Source organism: Anabrus simplex, chromosome 1 (assembly GCF_040414725.1).
Source record: "Anabrus simplex isolate iqAnaSimp1 chromosome 1, ASM4041472v1, whole genome shotgun sequence".
Classification (NCBI taxonomy): Eukaryota; Metazoa; Arthropoda; class Insecta; order Orthoptera; family Tettigoniidae; genus Anabrus; species Anabrus simplex.
Window position 1 is genome coordinate 871,228,504 of NC_090265.1, and position 22,737 is coordinate 871,251,240.

Here is a 22,737-nt window from a genome sequence, read left to right on the forward strand (position 1 = left end):
CCCGGGACCCCTGTAGCCAAAGGCCAGCCCGCTAACCATTTAGCCATGGAGCCGGACGATGGCGTGGTGAAGCAGCGTGTTAAAACACGGCGCACTTCCGTCTCGGATTGCAGGAGAAGCAGTGTTTCGCGAAGGCGTGGTCAAACTGTTCGACGTTCTGATAACGACACAATATGAGGTTCATGAAATATTTTATGAGCAAATGTACAAAATACAGATGTTAAATATATGGTGTACAGTACCAGGTGTATGCATAAGTCTTTTCCGGTTTCACTAAGAGATAGTGCCAGCGAACAGTACGCAGCGTATGAATTTGACACATACGTCAGTTTTTTCGTCTGACATTAACCTACCAACAAACACAAGTTGAGTCCGTCAAACACTAGCGTCTGTGTTGTATCGTTCAGTGATCAAGTCAACGTTTGTGCCTGAAAAAGAACATTTTTGGCACGCATTGCTTTTCTTATTTAATCAAAAGAAAAGGGTTGGGGAAAGTCATCGTTTGCTGGTAGAAACAGATGGTGAACACGCCCCATCGATTAGAACATGTGAGGCATGGTTTCGACCATTTTAAAGCGGTGATTTTAGTGTGAAAAACAGTGCGCTCTGGTAGACCACAAAAGTGCGAAGACGAGCAATTGCAGGCATTACTGGATGACCCAACTGAAACTCGACGCTATCGCCAATAAATTATTAATTTAAATCACGCATTGATCGAAAGACGACCGGAATGGGCCAGAAGACATGGCAAAGTTTGTTACACGACAATGCGCTGTCCCACACAGCAAAACCAGTGAAAGACAGCTTGAAAGCGCTTGGATGGGACATCCTTCCGCACCCACCGTACTTCCCCGACCTGGCGCCATTTGATCATCGCCTCTTCGCATCAATGGGCCACGCACTCCCAGAGCAGCACTTCAGCAATTTCGAGAAAGTTGCAGAATGGTTTGCCGCAAGAGACAAGCAGTTTTTCTGGCATGGTATTCATAACTTACCTGAAAGATGGGCGAAGTGTGTAGAAGCCGGTGGCCAATATTTTGAATAAACAAAGAATAACATGAATTCCCCTTGAAAATTAAGTGTTTTTCTTACCACAAAAACCGGCAAAAACTTATGCACACACCTGGCATAATAGTACCAGTATATACAGTATGTAACTTTCCTATTCATACACGACCCATTTCGTTATAAAGAGTTCTATGTGCCTGTATATTTATGGAAATTATTGATTTGTTGTGTGTCGTGAATGTAATAACAAGACCTAAACACTCAATGCACAAATGTTTTGCTAGTCCAAATAATTTGTGTTTACACAAATAAAAACTGCATACACTCCAAAACTTCATGTCACTTTGTTATTCATACACTAGTATAGATGGCGTCATCCGACAACATTGAACGGGGCATACGTACTGTAAGTAGATGTGGTGTGAAGAGAGGTGTTGCTGGTTGTGTTCGTCTTAGACCTGTGAGAGTGCTGGTAGAAATGGGCAAGGGCAAAAAGCTTGGCTATGAGCTGAAACAGGCCATTGTCAATCTAGCACTTATAAGGAACGCCATACGAAAATCAGGAGTCCAGTTGAAGAAAAGTCATGCCACTGTTCAATGTGTCATGAATAAGTTTAAGTAAGAAGGGTCGCTGAAGAATGTGCCAAGAAAACCCAAACAAAAGAAACTAAGCCTACAAGCAGAAAGACTTATTGTGAGGCAAGTGAAATCCAACCCTCTCATAAGTACTTCAAACCTGCGGTCAGTGCTGGAAGCTGCTACTGGGAAGAAAATATGTACTCAGAAAGTCCTGCGAGTTTTACATCGACATGGTTATCATGGCCGTGAAACACGGAAGAGGCCCTATATTAGTAAGAAGAACCATGCTGCAAAACTGCTCTTTGCGAAAGAACAAGTAAAGAAAGGCCAGGACTTATGGAACCATGTCATTTGGTCCGATGAATCTAAAATAGACCTGTTTGGTTCAGATGGTGCCCGTAGGGTGTGGAGAATGACCAATACGGACAACGATGTGGCCAAAAAAATCCCACAGTGAAACACGGAGGTGGATCGGTTATGACGTGGGGGTGTATGTCAGCACAAGGTGTAGACAGTATTCAATTTACTGAAGGCACGATGGACAAGGTAGTGCACAATAATATTTTGAAGAACAATGTTAAAGAAAATGCTGAAAAGTTGCGATGCTACCGACCTACATGTTTCAACAGGAAAACATACCACTGCTCTGAACAAGGAGTGGTTATTTTCGAACATTCCAAAACAATTAAAAACACCTCCCCAGTCTAATGACTTAAAACCTATTGAACATTTATGGGTGTTTTTAAAGTTTAGGGTTCACAGTGGAATGGTCGCTGTCTCAACGCTTTGCTGTTTCGAATTATCAATTTAGCTGACTTGTACAGAAGGACTGGAGTTTCTGTTCATGCGACGCGACACACGAAGCAATGTCACTGCTTCGAAACAGTGAAGCGTTGTTGTGTCAAGGCATCGAGACAGCTGATTGTGCCGGCTCATTGTTTCGAAGCATACATACTGTACCGGGAGGTACACCCCAACGCCGCGCATTTAAATCTAGCGCCTAAAAGAACTCCTCTACTGGTGAAGCAGTGAAATTGAAACTAGACCAACTTATAAATTTACTCAGATGACACCACTAAAATCTCATGTAATTTTGTTATTCTGAACTTTCCTGAACTGTGTGAATATCAACTTGTTTTGTTTTCCATTCATCAAGAAGTTTGGACATTCTCTCATAGATGTCACTGCTAAAAACTATGATCATGCACCCTGGTGGGTGGTATAAGAAATAATTTAAAGAAGTTTGGTATTCATAAGTTTTTTTTCTAATTGATGTTCATTTATTTTTGGGTTGGCAATATTTATCCTTTTCTTCCGTCAGTTTTGAATCCAGCCAATCCCTAATTTCTGTAATTAATGTTCTACCAATCACAGTCTTCTTCTTCTTCTTCTTCTTCTTCGATTTTGAGTGTAACTTTTAAATGAACCAATAAAATTGAGAGGGCGTGGCTAGTTTAATCTTGAATGGTCTCGAACTTTCCCCGAGGGTTTATAAACTGCGGAGTTTCACGTCTCTTGGCCAATTATCATCATCTTACTGAGTGTGTGTGTCAAGCAGGAGGCGGGAGGCCTCTTCGTCAGCAGCTAGAACTTCTACAAGGTAATGGCCATATAACATCTTTCTTTCTTTCTTGCTGGCTCCGAATTTTAACCCGAGGGAAAGGTCCGAACCATCAATTATATAACTTTCTTTTCTAAAAATGTAACTTTCTACCGGCTAATGTAATAACTTCATTAAATCTTCAACTGTAAATCGGGGATAGAGATTGATGTACACTCTCGAGCTCCCCTTCATCTTGTTTTGAGGTGCAACGCTTTTGTTTCTGCAATGTATTAAAGTTATTTCCATGCGAGCAACCTCAGTAGTTTGGGAATAGCCCCTGTTTCGTCGGCCAAGCGCCTTATAGGTTTTTAAATTTGTGGAGCTCACTCTTCGACTCCATTCAAATTGTACTCGAGCCGTTTATTTAACCTGTTCTTTTTCACTAAGGCCCTGTAGGTTGGCTACTAGACACCTCTGTGTAATTAGATTTCTATTTGTAAATAGTGCCTTGTAAGGCCAGAGATTATTAGATTTTCATGCTATGTTGCCTTTAGTAGGCTTGGAAAACTGAGAGCACGTTAGCTCTTTTTCAAGTGTTGTAAAAGTGCCTCTGGGAGGCTTGATATTGTAATTGACGGAGCAAGTGCTCCATGTATTAGGGGAGTTCTGCCCTTGTGTAAATTTGTAATCTTTGTAAATTTGAGCGGGTAGCTCAGGAAATGTAAAGCTAGGGGCTTAAAGCCCAAGGTGTTATGGTTCTGAATCTTGGATTTTTACCAACCCTGTTTAACGTTTGCTACTTGTAAAATTTGTCAAATTTTGATGTCTGAAAATATAACCTTCAGTTTAGTTTAAAATTCATTCTTGACATTGTAGTTAGGCCCATTCACCCCGGCACCTTCTTTCACCTCTGCATTCCACGGGTAAAACCGTAACACATACACTAGCCAACTCTACTTGACAGACATGTCTGATCTAAAGGGAAAAGAGTAACGTTATTTTCTCTTGGAAGAATGGCAGCTCCAGAGTAAGCAATACGAAAGGACTGTCATGTGGACAATGTACAGAAGCAATTAAAATGAATTGCAACAATCCCTGTTAGAACACTTCCTATAGGGACCCCGTTGCAGAACATGTGATGATATTGAATCCCTTCCTCATGTATTAGGATTCTATCGCAAGGGAGAGCTGAAGAGAATCAACCGCCACAATGCAGTGCGTTCTATGATCTCTGGAAGCCTTCGTAGACAACATCATATCGAACTCGAAGTCTGTGAAGAAGTCGAATGCCTCTCCGAAGACGGATCAATACGTCGAGCTGACATCATAGCGGTCGACAGAGCTAAAGGAGCAGTTATGGTGATCGACACAACTGTGAAATTTGAGGACAAGAACATCACCCAAAAAGCATCTAAGGCGGGGAAAAGGGCCATCTACGAGCCATACTCTGAGGACCTTCTAAACAGATACAGAATACACAAATAGGAAGTGGTTGGTTTGATGATAAGCGTCAAAGGGACTAGATCTATACCCAGTGATGGAAAGATTACAAGAAGAAAGTAATTGGGGTCGATCACAGGTACTTGAGAAATATTTTACTCAACTGCGATTACTGTCGGTGCCAATAAAATTGTGTATATGAAGAATTGGGAGAGATTATTTAATAAATGTTTCTCAGGTACATAAAAATCCTGCTTCTCTTAATAACAGTTTTTGTAAGTTGTAAAGTCCGCTTCTGTGGTGTAGTGGTTAGTATGATTAGCTGCCACCCCCAGAGGCTCGGGTTCGATTCCAGGGTCTGCCGCAAAATTTGAAAAGTGGTTCGAGGGCTGGAACGTGGTCCACCCAGCCTCGGGAGGTCAACTAAGTATAGGTGGGTTCGATTCCCACCTGCCATCCTCGAAGTGGTTTTCCGTGGTTTCCCACTTCTGCCTGGATTGTACCTAACTTAAGGCCACGATCGCTTCCTTCCCTATTCCTTGCCTATCCCTTCCAATGTTCCCATCCCTCCACAAAGCCGTTGTTCAGCATAGCATGGGAGGCCGCCTGGTCCTCCTTCGACAGTTGCATGCCCCCAATCCAAGAGTCGCATGGTCCAGGATACCGCCCTTGAGGCGGTAGAGGTGGTATCCCTCGCTGAGTCCGAGGGAAAAACCGACCCTGGAGGGTAAACAGATTAAGAAAGAAAGAAAGAAAGAAAGAAAGAAAGTAAAATTAAAGTGACTGGCTTTCTGTGAAGAGAATAAAATTAAATACTGATCTAACAGTTTATTGAATATATGCGAATTGCAATTTAGCTTGCGTGCTGTACAACAACCGCTTCAAAGAGACTCCAGGCTGAAGAATTAATAGACACTGTACAACACTGTTTGCAATTTTGTGCTTGGTTGAAATAACTGTCAGACTGCTAGGGTTCCCAAAGCTTTGGTTGCTCTACCACCTGGCAGATAAGTTGGCGAGTCTGATTAAGTAATGGCAAGCATTGTGACGTATCCACTCGGAGCCAATCAGCATCAGTATTTCTTACTTGCTGTTGTTGTGGCATGTTCTACCTAATGTCTCTCATTAAGTTTAACAACAGTGTTATCTTGTAGTCATAAATTATCGTCATGGAAGAACAGAAAATTGTTCATCAGGTCTTACATAAAGTACCTAAGTTCGGAAGTGTTCAACTATGTAAAAAAAAAAAAGTAGATAACGGCGAGCCAGTTTATGGTGTTTTCAAGTGTAGGGTGCTATACGTCATGAATTTTCCGGGACTGTACAAGATTACCAACATTTGCCCCGAAAGTGGTCTTTATTTTTTTCAGGCCATATGGAGGTCGTTTTAGAAGACATGGCAACCGTATTATTTGTATGTTCCCAACATGTAGGAACGCGGTAAATCAATTACCTCGTTTTTCTTCTTCCCAGTTTATTGGGGTCAGTACTTGCTATGTATTTGGCTCAGTTTTATGGCCAGATGCCTTTCCTGAAGCCAAACCCTGTGTGGAGGGATGGGTTGACTGATGAATGTTTCTGTAGTGGTTGAATGTGTGGTGTTTTGTGTGTAGATGAAGAGAAGTGTATCAAGACGAACACAATATCTAGTTCTTGACGCAGAGGAATTAACCATACCTAGATAAAATACTCGTCCCGACCGGGAATCGAGTCTGGGTCCCTCTGAACCGAAACTCAATATGCTGACAATTCAACCAAGGAGCTAGGACACGGTAAGTCCATTATATACACCAAGGCCTCTCAAACGCCCAAAATATCACGCGTGCAAACCGAGGCGCAGAGGTTCTGTGCACCGTGGATTGGTCCGACACGGCTCGGTTCGGACCAGCGTTTTGTCTCGGGGTGACTCGGGTATGCTCGGCTCAGCTTGGCTCGGACGGCGTAGCGCTGAGGAAGGGAGAGACAGGTGGAGCGAGCGAGACAGGCGAAGGGAAATAGAGTTGACAAGCCTATTGCTTGAAATTAAGGAGTGGGGTCTGCACTCTGGTCAACTTAGCGAAGTCGTATTTTGCACCTTACGCCGCACAGTGCATCTATGCATGCACCTTGAGTGACCCTGATATACACTGATGAGCTACTGAATTGATGATAGCTGTCATTTTGGCAAAATGGCGCTGTGGTTGGCCTGGTAAATGTAATAACACGATGTAGCACTTGACAGCGATGTCGTTAGACATCACACTGGCCGTGCGAGTAACAGTGGGCCACAGGGTGGGCAAGACACGAGATCTCTGCGCATTTGATTATTATCGGTACCAAGCGTATGGGTCAATCCATCTCCAAAGTCGTGTAGGCACTGGACTTTCAACGGGCTACCATGACAAGAGTGTTCCATTTATACGTGGGCTCGGGGAATGCCACCACCACCATCGCCACCACGGTGAACACTACGGAGTACAACGTGTTGATGACAAAAGTCACCGTCGGCTAGCTCGGATGGTAAGAGGCGATAGGCAGGCCTAGAATGCAGCAGCTTGCTAGCGAATTCAGTGTTTGACAACAACGAGGTATGAGCAGCTATGCCATCCAGAACCGTTGTATACACGAGTCAGCAACCCAAAGGAGTACCTCTGCTCACCGCACGACAGAAGACACAATGACTGACATGGGCAAAGGAACACCACCTTTGGACTTTTGAAGTATGGAAAACGGTCCCCTTTCAGATGAGTCGAGGTACCGGTTAGTGCACAACGATGGCAGGGCACGAGAGTATCACCCAGCACATGAGACAATGTGGCCATCTTGCCAGTAGGTTACAGCTCACCCGGTGGTGGCGATATCCACGTGTAAGGTCTGTTCACGTGGAATGAAATATATCTATAAACGTTCCTGACCAGCGAACGTTACAGGGACCTGCTTTCTGACCATGCCCACCCATTTGTTCACCTCCAGCACCCTACTGGAGACCTTTCCCTGTAACAAGACAATAGACCGGCCTATCGCTCCCGAGTGTTAGTCCATTGGTTCAATGAATACTCCACAGACATGAGTAACCTTGTCTAGTCCCGAAGTTCACCCGACCTCCTCCTATTGAGCTCATCTGAGATACAATCGAGAGGGATCTGCGCATCCTGGGCACTACTCCTACCAGTTTCCGTGTATTATGGGAGGTTGTGCGGCTTCCTAACGTCTTCGATTATCTTGTGGAGTCCATGTCACGCCACGTGACTGCCATCATGAGCGTGAAAGGAGGCGATACACGATACTAGCCAGGTATATCCAATTCAGTTGCTCATCAATGTATATAATGCACCCATATCCCTAGTCACAAGGATACAATATGGAAACTTGTGTTACACTACTGAGTGACACGGACTGATGGCGTGTGTGCGTGCATTGGTTGTTAGCAATGCGGCAGGGAGGGCTCATGTTAGGTCGGGCCATTTTAACTCGAACACTTGGCGCTGGGGCACACCAGCGCTGCGCTCAGCTGCATCGTTCCCCTCCTTCCCCACCTTCAGGCCGGTGCGACTGCATGTGTGCGTCGTAAAGTAACATATACTGTACTTCGTTGCAAAGGAGAAACAAATTGATTAGCGTCATGCGTGATAGAATTAAAGCTTTCAAAATCCAGAGTTCGTTATTTGAAAATCAGTTTAAAGCCGGAAATGTTGACAATTTTCCTTCAAAAAATCTTAGAGAGTGCCAGACGTCGTTACAGAATTTGTACGATGAATTCAATGCCCGATTCAAATAAATTAAGGATATGGCACGTCAGCTTGAAATACTTATGACGCCATTTTCAGCGCGTCCTGAAAAATGACCATCATATTTCCAAACAGAGCTGATAAAACTAAAGTGTGACGCAATCCTTAATGACAGGTACTACCACTACAGCGATGATTTAATTTAATTCAGTTTTACAAAGGTGTTCATCCACATGAATTTCCCAACGTTCATGCCTTGAAATGTACGTAATTGTCCTGTTAAACTTATGCATGCGAACAGATGTTTTCGTTTATGAATTTAAAGAAAAGTAAAACCACGATTCTGTCCTTAGAGGCCGTACTTTAGAATTTCTACTGCCAAATCGATTGTACTCAGTATTGGTGAATTAGTTGCGGCAAAAAGATGTCAACAATCGACTTAAATGCTAAATGTACACGAAGGCAAACAAAAAATATGTAGAGAATAAATGGTGTGTTTATGTGTTCACAAAATTGTCATCAATAATTGTTTACGTAAGCTGCGCGCTGACACTTGACTTGTGGTGCTGCCTCTGACACACCTCACCGGTGATACAGCTCAGCATCGGGGCCAGCCTGGGCCCTGGCGGCGGCACCTCTGCTGTAAAGGCCTGGGGTAGGTGTTTACAATTCTACAGCACCGAAAACGCACATTAGCGTTCTCTTACTAATATATGCCTGTAGGAAACACCAGTCGATGTACTTCATTTCAATCCTAGGCCTATTCCCTGTTACCCAGACTTAGAGCCCTTCCAGTCTGATGAAGAGCAGTCGCCTCTGGTGACTAGTTAAGAAAGCACGATAAAGTTAGTGTGCTACTCGTCGTGCTCCAAGTTGAATGTAAGTAAAGTTGAACAGCAATCATGCGTGAAAATGCAGTTCTCCGCGGCAGAAATGCACATCAGTGTCATGCGAAGCTGGGAGAAGCGTTGGGTGGCTGTACTTTGCCATGCCAAACTGTTGAGGTCTTCAAACATAGACGTTGCAACCGCTGAATTGTCAAAGGGTGGGCGTTCCCCGTCCACTCACATAGAGGTTATCGAAAAGTGCTTAACAGAGGACAGGCTTTGGACTGTGCAGGAATTATCCACACATATGGAAATTTCTTTGTGACAGTGTTATGGAATTAACGAATAAATTAACTTGCTTCTGATGGTAAAAATTGCCTGTGGTGACGAAAACTCCAGAGTTTATTTATTAGAGAGAATCTAAAGCTGGAGTTATACTATTTATTGAATAACTACGATATTAAATAAGTAGGTAATAATAATAAAATTGTATAAATATAAAGGAAATCAGGTATTCATAATCTAAACAGAGAAGAAAACTTCAAGTATAGAATAATACGATTTTATTTTTGCATTTAAACTCCCTGGGCCGCAGTCTACAAACATGTCGGATGTGGGCTTCATGAGGATAACAGAGTTCATCATCATCAGGTCGGGATGTTGATGGTACTTCTCTACCGTTGCCTCTCCTTCCACCACTCCTCTTCAATAATTGTATTCCAGTCCATTATTCTTGCCTTTGCCTGGTGTGAAAATGGGAAACCACGGAAAACCATCTTCAGGGCTGCCGACAGTGGGATTCGAACACACTATCTCCCGGATGCAAGCTCACAGCTGCGCGCCCCTAACCGCACGACCAACTCGCCCGGTGACTCTCAAATCAACAGTCAGTCGCTGCGGGATAATCACAGCAAGTTCTGTTCCCAGCTCTTATTTTTCTGAACTATTGTTTTGTCTCTCTCTCCTTTGGGAACTCAGCGTCGACAAGAATTAATCTGAAAAAAGTGAAGAGATTCCCACAGCATCACGTGATCTGTCTCCTAATCATATCCTATCTCTGCACAAAGTCATCGTTAACTGGTATTGTGAAGGTTATAGTAAGTTAATGAGGTAATGACCTATTCTCAATGCCAGCTCCTTAATTGCGTATCTTAGGATGAGGCAGGTTTCACCTGTATACATGACTTCCTACTCCGTATTTCTCTAGAGCTCTTGCATTACGTAATGGAACTGTAACAGAAGTGAGACTTCTTTCCGAGCCTCCTAGAAACAAGCTACAGAATTACGCCATTTACGACCTCAACCGCAACGAAGCACCGTACCTTCCACTGCTCTTATCACAGTCCTTACCACTGACCCAAGGACTAGTGTTGACACAGAGGGCCATTAGTGGCTTTCCGCCCCGTTTAGCCACGAATCTGTGCCTATAGCCCGAACTAGACTCAAAATGTCAGAACCAGATATCATAAAGTCAAGCAGAATTGCATCTCAATTACTTCTGAGCGGGCAAGTTGGCCGTGCGGTTAGGGGCGCGCGGCTGTGAGCTTACATCCGGGAGATAGTGGGTTCGAACCCCACTGTTGGCTTCCCTGAAGATGGTTTTCCGTGGTTTCCAATTTTCACACCAGGTAAATGCTGGGGCTGTACCTTAACGAAGGCCACAGCCGCTTCCTTCCCACTCCTAGGCCTTTCCTATCCCACGTCGCCATAAGACCTATCTGTATCGGTGCGACATAAGCAAATATCAAAAGAAAAAATACTTCTGGATTGTTATATATTATACAGACGAACCTTTCTCCTGCAGACACCGTCTGTTCTGTTCCGTGGAAAAATGTCTGTTACGAGAGGTGTCCGCTAAAATAAGGTTGTTAAAGTTAATTGTACTTTTTTTAGAACTTGCATTACGTCGCGCCAACAGAGATAGGTCTTATGCGACGATGGGACAGGAAAGACCTAGGAGTGGAAAGGAATCCCACCGAAAACCACGGAAAACCATCTTCAGGGCTGCCGACAGTGGGATTCGAATCCACTATCTTCCGGATGCATGCTCACAGCTGCGCGCCCCTAACCGTACGGCCAACTCACCCGATAATCGAACATTTTAACGGCCTAGAACATCCACCTTAAATACAACTTTATTTTGATTATTCTAAATAATCTATGACTAAATATTTGCCTGGGATATTACAAGTGATTTTACAGACTTTACAAAGTTACAAAGTAGCACATATTCCTTTCCTGCGATATTCTCGAAAAGGGAATAACGACCCAAGGTGACACCCACATTATTTATTCAATTAACCTCAACTTTCAGGTTATTTGAGATTTCTTGTAACATTTCGCCCACTCACTCACAGTTTCTGTGCTCGAACACATTCGAAACACTCACATACCGCAATGTTCACTTCTGCGAAAACTGACTCCCACTTTCTTTTCATTCCATGATTCCTATTTTCTTCCCACTCACTTAAAGTATATTTTTTTATTCTTCATAGTTGTGTTTGCCCTTAGTTTAATTTTTAAGGGAGATTTTCTCGCTAAATGTCCTTTCGCACTACATTTTTTCTTGTCTCGAGTTCTAAACACGGTCGTTCCTCCTCATGTTTACTGGGCAATCAGCACATGAAAGTCTCTTCCTTGTCAAGTTTAAGTAGGGTTGCCATACGTCGTGAAAAAGCGGGATTGTCCTGATTTTGAGCATGTGTCCCGACGTCCTGACTGAATTTTTTTAAAAAATAAGTACACTGAATTTTGAAAATCAGAGCAAATTATATAAAATTTTGTTCAAATGTTTTTGAAATGGAATGGATTTGTTTTGGTTGGTCATCCTGAAGCAGAGTCTGAAGTCATTACCTGACGTTGTCATGGTAACAGGCTTGACCTGCGCTAACGCTATCTACCTTCGCCCGGGAGCAGCGTGTTGAACAGTGATGAAAATGAGTTTGTATTCATGTTAGCTAGTAATAAATGGGTTCAGTTTTTAAAGCAATGTAAATCCAGTGAGCAGTATTCTGAATTGCGTAAATTGGCTCAGTTCTATTTCTGTTTACCTGGCCATAATGCATGTGTGGAAATAATTTTTTTCTTTAATGCATTGACAATAGACAGATGACAGAAATAGACTGAAAGTAGAATCTGTTAAATCAATATTATTGCTGCAATACAATTTTTAAGAAATATCTTGGCATGAATTTCATGATTACCTTTGAAAAAATGATGAGTTGCTGAAAAGTGTGTCAATTTCAGAAAAGTGTGATTGGTATCAGCATCAGGTCACTTCAGTGTCATACATATCTTTAAGCAAAGGTGAGTAAGTACTCTAAATGCTGTTTTAGTTTTCACGTACTTGTGTTATAGAGAAGTAAATAATTCCACATGAGCTGTCCCATCTGTTATTTAAAAATCTATGCAAATAACATTGAATAATTTCGGAGTGGTCTGTAAAGTAGGTGTTTTGAATAATGTATGATTTCTTATTATTTCTCTATTTGATTTTTAACATTAACATCATATAACAAGTGTGTCTTTTGGTAACGGAGGGAACAGTTCATGTGGAATTACCTAAATACACTCGTTGGAACCATGGGGGCTGTCTTTTGCTCTTGAGCACGGTGGCAAGGATGAAAATATCAAATATTCTTACGGGAGCAAAAACACGATTGCGTCCCCGAGTTATATTCCCTGCCCATTGTTTCCGAGATGGTAAGTTCTGTTCATTTCTGACCGTTCGAGGAGACCAGATATCAGTTCTAAAAGTGTAAATAGTTATTAATTGATGATATCTTGTTTTCAAGTCACAAGGAGGCTGGCGCCACTAATATGTTTATAAAATTTGCTTGAGCCAATAGTTACTTCCTTGTATTGACAACTTATCTGTTATCTCATGTAAGTCATACTGGACGCAGTGCTATTAGGGACCTAAACTAACATCCTATGCATGTGACTCAAAATATGTTTTCTCGTACTTGTTATTCATTCCTTGATGATAACTTAATGTTATCTGCTAGTATAAAAGTGAGCTCCGCATATGTGTCGGCGCTCACAACTTTAGGTTAAGTCTTAGCCTGTAGACCACCAGGTCTTTTCGTCTTGTGAATAAAACATTGTTAAAACTTGAGGCTTCTTTCTCTACTTAGCCAGTACGACGCACCTGCGGTCGAACTCATGAGGACCGTGTAGTAATTCAAAACTACAAAACTTAACTGGGGACCTGTCCGGGACGGCTAAGCCGTCTCTCCTAGCAAGGCCGCACTAGATAGACAGGCCACAAGGCTCGGACCGTGACGTCACGCTAGTGGCTGGCGTTCAGCATGGCAGTGTAGGGCCCGCTCTCACTTTCACCATGATATTGTTCATTTATTCAACCTTAACGATAAAATTGAACACTCCTTCAATTGTGGCTTTACTTAGGCTTGTATACTACACGAGTTTTATGCGGGGAGAAAACTGGCAGGGCAGTACATGTACATTTCTTTACGTAAAATTATGATGACATCTGTCACTTGTAACTCAACACGGTATCTTTAAAAGATTAGAACGCATAATACGTATACAAAAAGTTTTAATGTTACTAGGAAAATGCATGATGGCAATTCACAACAATAGTCTGAAACCTTTCTTAGAAATGAAGCTGCAACTTAAAACTTACCTAAGAATTCCTAAGGTTTCAGTTTGTACATTTTTATTTTCCTGAGGATTTCTTCTTCTCAGCGATGAGTTTATCTACGGTAACTTTTCTATTGTTATTCAATAATATATTACAAAAGATGTATATACATCTGTCAACGAAATGTTTAAAACTATTTATTTAATCACTGCATGTTTAAACATTTTCGTCTTCCAGAACATTGTTGACAAGCGAAGTCAGAATTTTTCTCTGAGAATCCTCATGTAAAAACATTAGTATACAGGTTTACATTTTGTAGCTCTAAAAGAGTCTGGTACAACACCTTTTGGTACAGGGCAGGATCAAGCCAAGGCCGCACTAGATAGACTCAGACATTTTTTTGTCTGACTCAGAGTTGTCAAAGTCAGGATAAGTTGTCAGCTTGATTAAGCCAGTTATTTATTAAGATTTTAAATAAATGACCAGTATCAAACAATTTTGTGTGTGTGTGTGTGTGTGTGTGTGTGTGTGTGTGTGTGTGTGTGTGTGTGTGTGTGTGTGTGTGTGTGTGTGTGTGTGTGTGTGTGTGTGTGTGTGTGTGTGTGTGTGTGTGTTTCGTCAAATGGATTTTGAAAAGTGTTTTGTAAATTGCTTTTGCACAGCTTTTCAAACATTTTCCTGTTATTATTAGAAATTATGCATGCTACCTTATAAGCTATAGGACTATCTGTTAATACTTTAAAGACTTGCAAAGTTAGTTCTTCTAAGAAATGTCACATTAGGTTCTTACATGGAAACAAATCAACAACGTCTTTATTTTTTTAAAGACTGGATGACAACATAAAAGTTTGTGCAGTTGTAGTTAATGTAGTGTTATTTTCTCCGCTTTTACTACTAAAAGCAACTCCCTCTACCTTTCCTCCTAACGGGCGATCTAGCCGTGCGGTTAGGGGCGTGCGGCTGTGAACGTGCATCGGGAGATAGTGGGTTCGAATCCCACTGTCGGCAGCCCTGAAGAAGGTTTTCCGTAGTTTCCCCATTTTCACACCAGGCAAATGCTGGGGCTGTACCTTAATTAAGGCCACGGGCGCTTCCTTCCAGCTGTTATGCCTCTCCTATCCCATCGTCGCCATAAGACCTATCTGTGTCAGTGCGACGTAAAGCCACTAGCAAAAACAAAAATAAAACCTTTCGTCCTTTATAGTTCAGCTCACGTTTTATGTAGACTCCATTCAACAAGTTACAAAATATTTCATGCTCCTTTAACAATTTTAGTTCCTTTTTTCAAGTAATTCCAATGTGAATCATCAATACCCGAATTTCCCGTGCCTAGTTTTGCAGTAAAAGACTGTGAATAACCAAGTGGGGCATTGTAAGAAACGTTGACTGTCTTATCTTCTTTTACGCCCCAGGAAATGCGAAAAATATTGAAGTGAACCATGTTATTAGAATACGGGAGTAAGATACTTTCTTTGCAAAGGCTATATTTAACTGTTCCTTAAAAAAATTATAATTTATCAGCAATGATACACTCATCAACTTCACTTTCAATTTCATCGATTATTTTGTGTACAGATACTATTTTGTCGTGGACAGTCACTTTTGAGTTACGAGCAGGTCTAAACAGGAAGTTATAAATACTTTTCTAATTTGACCATTTGAATATCTTGCCCCCCATCACCTAATGCACGTATATCAGGGTTATAACTCATGAAAATATCATGTTTAATGGATTTAAAATCAAGAGCCTCGTTTAAAGTTAAGGAAGTACCAATTTTCGGAATATTTTCCTCAGTCACATACATTTTGAAAATACAGACTTTGGCTGTTAAAGTTGACGGAAACTTTGTCCAAATCTAATTTGCGTTTAATACTGAAATTACCCTGAACGTCATCGAAGTCCTTGATCCTGTCATATTCTTCCTCAGCTTTCTTTCTTTCCTTCCTCTTCCCGTTTTTCAATTTCTTCTTGTCTTTGAATAGGATTTTTGCTTGTTGTTGGAAGATTTTTTATACAGATAGGCAGGCACATTTTAAAACTTAGGAATAGCATCGTTTGAGAGTTTTAAATGGTTAGGTTTTACAGTCAAAAGAGACTCATCAGGTCTTTTAACGGAATCGTCCCTAATTACGAAACTTCGTCGAAGTGTTTTATGCACACAACTGAGCTTGCTGAAGGGATGAATTCGGTTCGATGGATAGCTATGATCCACTTTTGTTTCCGAAACAGGCCAGTAGGAAATTTAAACACTGAAATATTAGGCTGTTTTGAACTGTAGTTGATTCTACAACCAGGTATACAACACGACGTGGCCATAATTCACAATGTTCACACACGTTTAAATCATTCAACACCATCGATAGCCTCACTGCTGCGAGGTTCAAATCAGCTTACAAGTCACTGGCGAGAAGTGAAGCGGCTGGCGGCTAGTGTGACGTAGCGCCCGAAGTGGAGGGGGAGCCTTATGGCCTGTATATCTAGTTGGCCTTGCTCCTAGCCAGATCGACTACGAGCTGATTGGAGGTGAGTGACAACTTCTACAAGGAGCTTTAGGCTGAGGCCGCACTAGTTGGCCTTTGCTGCTGCCCACCTGCCGATTTGCCAGCTGCCTATCCGTCCAAACTGCTGCGACTGACTGCCCGAGGGGAAGCCGCCCAACTATTCACTGCAGACCGAGGATGCTGAAATTGCTGTTCATCTTTTCAAGCCTGTAGGTGAATAACCAAAAGTTTTACATGTGCTATTTCTAAATAAGTGCCAACGGTAAACTGCCGCCTTCACATTTTAGGAATATTATTCTGTGAGCCCAAGTTCGGAATAGCCTGGTTCATTTTCAGTTCAATGAGAATTCAATTAATCTAAAATAATAATAGTAAGAAGAAGAACAATATAATTATTCTCTCTTCAATCGAATGTGAATTAGTGAGATCAAACAGATTCGTCGCATTTCACTATCGATTGAATTAAACACCACTAAACGATAAATACGAATATTTTTTCCTTCAATTGAATGCGAATTAGTGAGATCGAATAGATTGGTCGCTTTTCAAATATCAATTGAATAAAACCTCACTAACATGATAAACAAGAATATTTTCCCTTCAACTGAATGCGAATTAGTAAGTTCGAATAGATTCGTAACTTTTCACCGTCAATTGAATTAAACTAATAATTTACTAACTTATTAATTTATTTTACTTCATATTCGTTTTAATTGATTGTGAATCAGTAAAATCGAACAGATACGTTGCTTTTCACCATCAATTAAATTAAACTAATAGTTCATTTATTTTATTTATGGCAAAACAAAAATTTAAACTTAAGAAATTATTCTCTAAGTTTGAATATGCCCACATACAATTATTGCCTGAATTTGATGGCAAATCTTATTGTAGTTTCGGTTCTTTTATTGCTAGGTGCGACTCATTCCTGAATAATTTCAGAAGAGTAGCAACAGTCCCTCATGCGGATTTAATTAACGATTTCTTATTCAATGTAGTGAAATCAAAACTGAAAGGAAAAGCGTGAAGTATACTAAACTTAGTCGCTAAAACTATGACAGATTCAAGGAAAAGCTTGTCACAAAATACGGAGATATTAGAAATGATCGACTCCTGCACCAAGAAATTTCTAATTGTTTCCAGAAGCACAATGAATCTTATACTAACTACCATAAACGTTTAGAAGCCTTAATTCTCAGATACAAGAGCCTGTGTAAGCTCAACTACAGAGATCAGATTCTAGACTTAAAATTAAGAGAAATAGAAGAAATAGGTCTAAGCACATTTAAAGCCGGAATATCAGAACTATACATACTTACGTTACGCTCATGTCCCAGATTAAAGTCACGCAGTTAGAATTTTCAGATCTTACGATAATGATAGAGCACACGAGAGCTATATGGATCAATTAAGAGGAGGACATAAGCAATTTCTCCACAAACCTCATATGCAGATTCCTAAACACTTGCCTTACAATTTCAGTATCTCTAATCACAATCCACTCACACCTCAAAGTTTCTTGTCGAGGTCTGTTCCTCAATTTCCACATAACCCACAACCACAGAATGCACAAAATCAACCCAACAATCAGATTAGACAAGGTTGGCCCGAAACACCACCACAAATCCCACAACAAATGAACACGATGCCCATGAGGCCATCACAGCCGACAAATCGCCCTTACCCTACTCCGAATAATATTGGGAGACTTTCGCCCCACCAGATCGAAACTTTCCAAGACCCATGTCAGGTGTCTTCACAATCAGAAGTAACTTAAATTCTCACGCGGGATTAATTGAAAACCGTCAACACGCAGAATTTGAAAACCGTCAGCCTGAAATCCCACCTACCGAAGAATTGGAACAAGATTTCTAATAGAGCTACAACTTATATTTCGAGCCAGTAGAACACTTAGAGCCAGAAACTGAAGATCACAGTCAGGATTTTCACTTGGCCCAGCCGTCACGATCAAAGACTTAAATAACATTTATAATGCACCTCAACTACCATTCATTAGTCTATACGGACTTAAAATCTTAGTTGACAGTGGAGCGTGTAATTCCAAAATTAATCCAAGCATAGCATATACATGCTTTGCTAATCATTTGTTTAAAGAACAATTTTGTATTCAGTCAGTTCATGCCGAAACAATAGGCAAAGCCAATATAAGGTTTCCAATTTTTTCTGAGTATAATATTGACTCTACTGTGAAATTTTGAGTCATGCAATGGCATAAATATTTCGATACCTTAACTGGTATCGCAGACTTCGCCAAGCTAGGCGAAAAGATAGACTACAGTACTAACAAACTTACTTATCAGGTCAAGAAATACCACTTCATTTTCACTCGCTTACCGAGCAGAAACTCATACAGCCTACAGAAGACCCACATTTCACCTCAGTCCCAGTCAATATTAAGCAGGGAGATGTATATATTCCGCAGTTTGAGGATAACGGACTTCACTTTCCTGACGCAGTCCTGAATGCAAAATATTATCAAGTACTTTACCCAAGTAAGACCCATCTAAAACTGTGTTTCAAAGAGCCCATATTGGTCGACCCACTTGAAAACGTGGACATTCAACCAATATAAATCAATTCCATAACAGATATAGACATAAAGGAGTACTTCAGAACACAACATATAAATGATCTAGAAAAAGACGCTACTCACAGTCTTTGTTCTGAATATTCTGATATATTATATTACCCTGGTTGCGATTTATCTTGTACCAAAGTAGTAAAACATTACATTCGGACCACTTACGAAGACCCAGTATATCAAAGAAACTATTGCTATCCACCCCATTTAAAGGAGATAATTAACAAGGAAGTGGAAAATCTTTTAGAGCAAGGCATAGTAACTCCTAGCGAATCGCCTTACTGTAACCCAATTTGGATTGTCTCCAAAAAGTTATATGCTTCAGGACAAAAGAAATGGCATTTAGTCACGGACTTCCGCCAGCTAAATAAAAAGACTATTGAAGACAAGTATCTACTTCCCAGAATCGAAGAGATTCTCGACAATCTAAGGTGCTGCCAATACTTCAGTACCTTAGACCTAGCTCAAGGATTCCATCAAATAGAAATGGATTCCAGATCAGTACAGAAAACCGCTTTTACGGTTGACAATAGGCATTTAATGTTCAAAAGAATGCCTTTCGGTCTTAAGAATGCCCCAGCCACATTTCAGCGCGTTATGGATAACATTTTGCGACCATTTCTGTACAAGTTTTGCTTCGTTTACTTGGATGATATAATTGTATATAGCAAATCTCTAGAAGAACTTGTGCACCACTTGTCCCAAGTATTTCAAAAACTCAGAGAAGTTAATCTCAACATATAGCTAGACAAGACTGAGTTCCTTCAAAAGGAAGCTGCCTTTTTGGGTCACGTTGTGACACAAACTGGAATCAAACCAAATCCAGACAAGATAAAAGCAGTCAAGGAATATTCCATCCCAAAAACCACAAAAGAAATTAAGCAATTTCTTGGTTTGGTCGGTTTTTATAGGAGATTCATTCAGAACTTTGAAAAAGTTGCACAACCTATAACACGGTGCTTAAAAAAGGGAGCCAAGATTGGTAGAGAGGAGCTCAAATATAAGAAAGCATTCGGAACACTTAAGACTCTCCTAATGAACGCCCCTGTCTTAAGCTACCCAGACTTTAATGAATCTTTCACTCTGACAACTGATAGCTCAGACTTTGCAATTAGAAGCGTTCTTTCACGACAAGGACATCCTATTGCTTACTACTCACGAACACTAAACCCAACCGAACGAAAATATTCAACTATCGAAAGAGAACTACTCGCCATAGTAGATAGTTGCAAACATTTCAAGCCCTACTTATATGGTAGATTTTTCCAAGTAGAAAGTGATCACAGACCACTACAGTAGCTCTTCACTTTGAAGGACCCAAGTTCGAGACTGTGACCGTTGGAAAATTAAGCTAGAAGAGTTTGATTTCAATATCATTTATCTCAAAGGAAAAACAAACTATGTTGCGGATGCCCTGTCTCGCATTGAGATAAATGCAAATGAAGAAACAGGTTCTAACTTAGCCATAGCTGAAAATGATGGATATCAGAATGACATTGATAACCAAACAATACGCTCTAACCAGGAAGATCCCATTTTCACTTTGAAAGCTTCCTAAAGGAACCTAAATCAAAACCGCAATCAAGTTATTGTAAAATTTGGAAACTCTCCTAAATTAATTAAACAGACACTAATCAGAAAAACACCCGACACTTGATGATAGTTACAAAAACTAACCTTTACCAAGACTTGAAGGATCTCCTACTAAAAGTAATAATAACTTAAAACAAATATGTTTTCTTTGATGATATAACATTAGAAATTCCCTTCATTAGAACCTGTCAGAAACTGTTCACTTCTGAACTCATAATTGTCAGAGTGTCAAAGCTCTTAGAAGAAGTCGAAGACCCAGAAAAATAAAAGCATTTAATCTTGCAATACCATTCAGTTAATCATAATGGAACCACTGAGACTATAGAACACTTGCAAACCAAATACTATTGGCCTCATTTAAGAGAACGAGTTCGAATCTTGATCAACCAATGAAATCTATGTCAGCGAAATAAATATGAAAGACACTCCAACCGGGTTGAGAACCAAGGTCCGATAACAGCTGATCACCCTTTCGCTCAGATTCAAATAGCCACAATTCATTTCGAACAAATACGGATTTTCACAATACTGGACGTATTCTCAAAGTACGGACAAGCCTACACATTGTCAGATGGCACAGCCCTCGCTGTATTAAACCAGCTACAGCTTTACTTCTCACACCATGGCCTACCCAAGAAGATCGCACACGATCAAGGTGGAGAATTTGAGAAAAATATTATTAAAAATATTGTAAAGCCTCAAACGTCGAGTATCACGCAACCACTCTTCTAAACTCCTCATCTAACTCTCCCATAGAGAGATTCAATTCTACATTGCTTGAGAATCTACACATCTCAAGAGACAATGGCAAATTCTCTCCCATATCCCAACTCTTAATCACTATTATCATAAACTACAACTCTTCAGTACACTCGACAACAAAACGACCACCTTGTAACATACTTTATGGACCTTCTTATGATGCATTAGATCACCCCTTCTCTCCCACTCCAAATATCAATGAATACATTCAGAGACAAAGTGACCAATTCCGTGTCTTAAATGAAAAGAATCCCAAACCGAACAATCCCACTTTCAAGCACTCCTCCAAAATCTGAGGAACTGTTTACGTAACAATTCCTTTGACCAGAAACAAGAAGTCAAAGAATTTGTACAGTGAAGGTATCATAACGAAAGTAGAATATAATAAAGTACACTGTACAATGAAAACTGCAAAGTGCATGTCAGAAATTTTAGAGACATAAAACCTAAGAGGAAAATCTCTTCTCTTCCATATTCCTCTCAGGATACCGTTCAATTAACATCAGAAAAATAAAAACCCAAGGATTCTACCCAGATTCGCTTGGGCCCGCGGTAATAATCAACAATCATCAAAAATTCATGTTTCATTTCAACCTAACTAATTCCAATCTTATATTAGCATTCAAAATGCAGTTTCATCTCTTATAACGTATTCTCATAATACTTTCCGATATCTATCTCAATAATGAATTAATACACTAAAAGATACGCAGAATAAGCTAAACAAACTCCTACCTATAAAACACAGAAATAAACGTGGACTCATTAATGGTCTAGGTAAAGTGATTAAATTTATTTCAGGTAATTTAAATCAAGATGATTTAGACAATTTAAAAAACAAATTAAATCACTAAGACAAGGTATTGCTAAAGAAATACAACGCAGTAATAATCTTGTATCATTTAGTAGTTATATTGCTAATAAATGTTATAGAGAAATGAACCATGTCAACTTCAATCTGGATATAATTAAAAATAATTTAGAGAAGGCAGACTTCAAGATAAGCACGTTGGAACAACATCAATGTGTGTTAATGTGGGTTAATAAATTGAGAAGAATCATCAAGACTATGGGAGACACCATCAGCCTTTCTTTCAATGATATAACCGATGTAGAACTGTTTTCTCAAAAAGATGTAAGAAATATTGTAAAACATTTGTATTCTATTTATCCCACAAAATCCCTAAAACATACTGATCCTTACCACGTGTATGAAAATCTAAAATTCACCAAAACCCAAACGAAAATGCTGGATACAGAATTGTAATCCTCTCTGTACTTGTTACTGATGAAAATTATCAATTGTATCAGATTTACCCTGTACCCACTCTTGACAATAATGTATTTATTCCCTCTGAAAAATATTATTTAAGGGACCTATATCAAAATGGTTCACTATGCCATGTATCAAAGGAACACAAGCCTACGTATGTATCCATTATACAATAAGAGTAGCACCTTGTGAAAATGAAAATGAAAACAACTGGATGTGAATTTGCTAATGTAAGAAAGAATGTACAATTATTTCAAGCGCAAAATAGCGCCTCCTTTTCCTTAGTAGGTACAAG